Genomic DNA, 4,974 nt, shown 5'->3' with positions numbered 1-4,974 from the left:
GTTCACAAAGCATTCCGATGAGCTCTGGAATCAGACCCACAGAAGTTCAAAGGGAGACTGTGGGATTTAGGGCAAGTTACTTGGCCTCTGTATGTCACCCTTTCTGGATCTGTACAACGGATGTGATAACCGACCTTCCTCGCGACGGGGCTGTTCTGAAGACTGACGCAGCCGCTGCTCTAATTACCCTAAGTTCATTCATTCGTTTGTTCATTCGCTCAACAAATATATACTGTGCAGCTACATGTGCCAGGCACAATTTTAGGTGCTGGAGATACAAAAGTGAGTGAAACAGATAAAACCCGTGCCTTGGCCACCCAACAACCTTCACCGGGAGCCCGGTGGCCGGCCCCGCCTCCTGTAGAATCTTTCCCACAGCCCCTAATGGCAGCACAGGTGGATGTTGGTGACCGAGAGGTGTTTGGTCACCCAGAGAAGTTGATTCCAAAGCCTGTTCACACCCGCTTCAAGGATCGCCACCAGGGGAAAAGGATGGAGTCGGTGACGCGGAGCCGTGGGAGAGACTTGGGCAGTGCCAGGAAACCATGGAGCAGCAATGCACTGAGAGAACTTAAAAGACAACTGAGGAGAGCGGATGTGTCTCAAGTGGATGAGTGCCTGCTTCCCACATGGGAGGTCCAGAGTTTGTTCCTAGTGCCTCAAAAACAAACAAACAAACGAGCGAACAAACAGCAAACAAATGAAAAAAAATTTTTTTTGAACATTCCGACTCGACCGAGTAGAGTATTGGTCAACAATACTAAGTTAGATGAAATTTTTAAAAAAGATTTATTTTTTTTTTTTTTATCCCTCCCCCCCATTGTTTGCTCTCTGTGACAATTCGCTGTGTGTTCTTCTGTATCTTCTGTGTCCACTTGCTCTCTTGGTGGCGCTGGGAAACTGTGTCTCTTTTTTGTTGCATCATCTTGCTGCGTCAGCTCTCCGTGTGTGTGGTGCCATTCCTGGGCAGGCTGCACTTTTTTCATGTAAGGCAGCTCTCCTTGCAGGGTGCACTCCTTGCACGTGGGGCACCCCCACACGGGGGCACGCCTGAGTGGCACGACATTCCTTGCGTGTAGCCGCTCTGTGCATGGGCCAGCTTACCACACAGGTCAGGAGGCCCTGGGGATCGAACCCTGGACCCTCCCATATGGTAGGCAGACACTCTACCAGTTGAGCCACATCCACTTCCCTAGATGAAATTTTACTATAGATTATATTTATGAATAATGTTATTTCAAAGCAATACCATCAAGAAGTAGAGGAATTTGTATGAAATTTAGTGAAAAGAGTTGAGGAACAGGAGAAAAATGATGTGGAAAAGACTTCCTTTAATACTTTGCCTCAGTCATTCAGTATTGTGCTAGAAGAGGACCAAAAAGTAGTAGAATCCTCTGCCACTAAAAATAATAAGGGGGAAGCAGACTTGGTGTGGTTAGGGCGTCCGTCTACCACATGGGAGGTCCGCGGTTCAAACCCCGGGCCTCCTTGACCCGTGTGGAGCTGGCCCATGTGCAGTGCTGATGCGCACAAGGAGTGCCCTGCCATGCAGGGGTGTCTCTGTGCAGGGGAGCCCCATGCGCAAGGAGTGTGCCCATAAGGAGAGCTGCCCAGCACGAAAGGAAGTGCAGCCTGCCCAAGAATGGCGCCACCCACACGGAGAGCTGACACAACAAGATGACGCAACAAAAAGAAACACAGATTCCCATGCTGCTGACAACAACAGAAGTGGACAAAGAACACACAGCGAATAGACACAGAGAACAGGCAACTGGAGCAGGGGTGGGGAGAAGGGGAGAGAAATAAATAAATAAACCTTAAAAAAAAGAAAAAAATAATAAGGAGGCTTTTAGTGTTGTAGGAAGTGTCCGTATTTTACTGATTTTTGCCTTGATAAACTGGGGCAACCACCACTAAATGAAAACCCTCAGCTACTGAAGGATGGGAAATGCCAAGCACCAGAAAGTCTTCAGCAGATTGTTTCTCTAGAAGGGCAAGAAATACAAGTAAAGGCAAAAAGGCCGAAGCCTCACTGTTTCAATTGCGGTTCTGAAGAACATCAGATGAAAGGCTGCCCAATGCCTTGGAATGCTGCTCCAGTAAGTAAAAAAAGAAGAGTATTAAGAAGAGGAGGAGAAAGAGGAAAAGAAAGAAGAAGAAGAAAGAAAGATAAAAAACACACATGAAAGAAAGAGAAAGAAAGAAAGAAAGAAAGAAAGAAAGAAAGAAAGAAAGAAAGAAAGAAAGAAAGAAAGAAAGAAAGAAAGAAAGAAAGAAAGAAAGAAAGAAAGAAAGAAAAAGGAAAAAAAGAGAAAGAAAGAAAGAAAGAAAGAAAGGGAGGGAGGGAGGGAGGAAGGAGTATATGAGGGAGCAGTTGTGGCTTAAGTGATTGGGCTCCCATCTACCATATGGAAAGTTCCAGATTCGGTTCCTGGGGTCTCCTGGTGAAGGCAAGCTGACCCATGTGGCCAGCTGGCTCCCACAATGAGCTGGCCCCTGCAGCAAACTGGCCTGTGAGGAGAGCTGGCCCGTGCAGAGAGCTGACAAAACAAAAAAGAGACACAGAGGAAAGACAATGAGAGGCACAACAAACCAGGGAGCTGAGATGGCTCAAACGATTGAATGCCTCTCTCCCACATCGGAAGGTCCAGCCAGGATGGGTTCCCGGTGCCTCCTAAAGAGAAGACAAGAGAAGACAAACAGACACAGAAGAATGCACAGCAAATGGACCCAGAGAGCAGACAGCAAACGCAAGTGGCAAGCAGTGGTGATGGTGGGGGTTGATAAATAAATAAAATAAAGTAAATCTTTTTAAAGAAGAGTATATAGATGCCTGTGATGAGGCAATGATCAGAATTTTCAGCACGATACCATGCAGAAGAAGTCAAAGAAAAGTTTGGAAGAGTCAAGCCAGGAGTTACTAGTGAGGAACTTCAAGACGCGCCTGGCGTGACGGGCAAGAGTCTGCCGTCTTTACACAGCGAGTGCACCAGCGAGGACACCCACCAGGCTGGCTCAAAGGGGCTGAACTGGAGAACTCAGGGCTCGCGTTCTATGATGGAAGCAAGCTGGAGAAGTGCAGCAGAACAGAAGCATCACTTAGGATGTCTCGACACTGGGAAGCGCTCCAGGTTTTACTGTGTCTGCTCCCAGGCGAAGAGGAATCCAGGTGAGCAGAGGCCGTTGGTTCACACCCCTGCAGGCAGGCCAGCAGAAGGACGCGTTCGCGTACCTGACTTCTAACCTTCAAGCGCCAAGTGTGAGGTCTGGCGGTGAGGGGTCTTCATCTCGGTCAAGCCCTTCCAGTCCAAGGAAGCAGAAGAAGGCAGGCGGCACGGCAGCAACCTGCCGACACGGAGCGTAACTCAGGCGTGGAGCTACCACCCGGTTCCAGCGCCTCCCGGCGCACCTCGCCCACCGCGGCCAGGACCGCCTGCCAACGCCTTCACCCCTCCTCTGCCCAGGGCACAGCGCCCTTGACTCCCAGCGACTTGCCCCACACCCGGCCGCATCTGCAGCTCTGGGTGACGAGGCCCTGACTCTGGAAGAACTTGAAGAAGAGCAGAGGTGGATATGGGCAGCCCCGGAGCAGGCCAAGAGGACAAACAGTGATTCTGATATTCCTGTCGACACACCTTCCGTGGGAAATTCTGTGGCCTCTTCACCTCGTCCAAATGAACTAGACCTTCCCATTCCAGAGGGAAAGACACCTGAAAAGCAGGTGCCAGCTGCATCGGAGGTACCGGACACCTGTACAGAGACCGCTGAGGTTGAACAGTCCTCAACAAACCCAGATTCTGAAGCCACATTGCTCTGTCACAAGGAGAAGGAAGAGTGTGCTGGGGCAACCTCCGAAGGTGCTTCTCTCGCTGATGGCACGGTGGTAAGAAACTGACATTAGTAACGGAGGCAGCTAGAAGCTCCTTCCGGTGGGCTCTGGTCCTTCAATAGCCACCAAAATTCATAGTCCCGTACCTGATACGAGCAAATCTGCAAAAGGAATAACTCTATTTGAATTTGAGAATATGGCAGAATCTACTGGAATGTATCTCAGGATAAGAAACTTGTTAAAGAACTCACCCCAAAACCAGCAAAAAACCAAACCAAACTGAAAATAAACAAACAAGCAAAAAACACATCCAAAAAGAGCTCTGAATAACTGCTTGACATAGTATCAAGGATTATTTAATTATCAATAACTTTTCCTGTTAACTAAGTGGACAGATACAGTTGTTTTCCTCTTTGTTTCTGCCAAGTTTAAAAATCTATCCAAGGTTTAATTGTGGTTTAAAGTCAAGCCTATTTTTAAAAAACGGAAAGACTGGGCTCACGAGTTTACGATAGTTTATTCTCACCTGACACAAACTTGTGGGTGGGGTGTAAGTATGAACTGGTTTGGAGATAGTTAAGGTTTGAACTATTTGTGGATAGTGAGTTTCTGTCAGAGTTATGGTTTTTATCTATCTTTTGTACATTGTTTTCCCTTTCCACATTTTGCTAATTATCTTGTATATAAGTTTAATATATCACTTTTTAAAGGAAAATAATTGTAAACATTTTAAATTCATATTTCCACTCTGACAACCAAACGAGAAAAATCAGGCACGATCACCTTTGTCTCATTTGGGATATTTTTGTCAGTGATTTACATGCATCAATTTTAATAACACTTCTACTACTTTGTAACTTCATTCTTCATAGAAGCTTGCTATAGAGGTATGTTCATCGTTGTGTACAGAGGTTTAATAAATATGTTTTTATACTCATAAAAAATAAACCCTGCCTTCACAGAACTTACAATACGTTCCAGTGAGGAAAAGGATGATATGCAAATAAACCTGTAAAGTAAATGACCCCTGTGAGGAGAAAGCCATCTGGGAAGGGGCAGCTGGGTTGCTGGTTTCCAGTGTGGTCAGGGAAGACTTCTCTGAGGAGGTGACCACAGGACGCTGATTTTTCAGATAAGGAAACTGA

At 46.8% G+C, this 4,974-nt stretch overlaps 1 pseudogene; it reads left to right on the top strand.

The window, feature by feature from the left end:
* The first annotated feature begins 384 nt into the window (after positions 1-384).
* LOC101416058 (zinc finger CCHC domain-containing protein 8 pseudogene) lies at positions 385-4,112 on the top strand (annotated as a pseudogene).
* Positions 4,113-4,974: the final 862 nt, after the last annotated feature.

This window comes from Dasypus novemcinctus, chromosome 21, assembly GCF_030445035.2.
Source record: "Dasypus novemcinctus isolate mDasNov1 chromosome 21, mDasNov1.1.hap2, whole genome shotgun sequence".
In the NCBI taxonomy this organism is placed as follows: domain Eukaryota; kingdom Metazoa; phylum Chordata; class Mammalia; order Cingulata; family Dasypodidae; genus Dasypus; species Dasypus novemcinctus.
The sequence above is the reverse complement of the archived record's forward strand: the minus strand, read 5'-3'. Positions and strand labels throughout refer to the sequence as shown.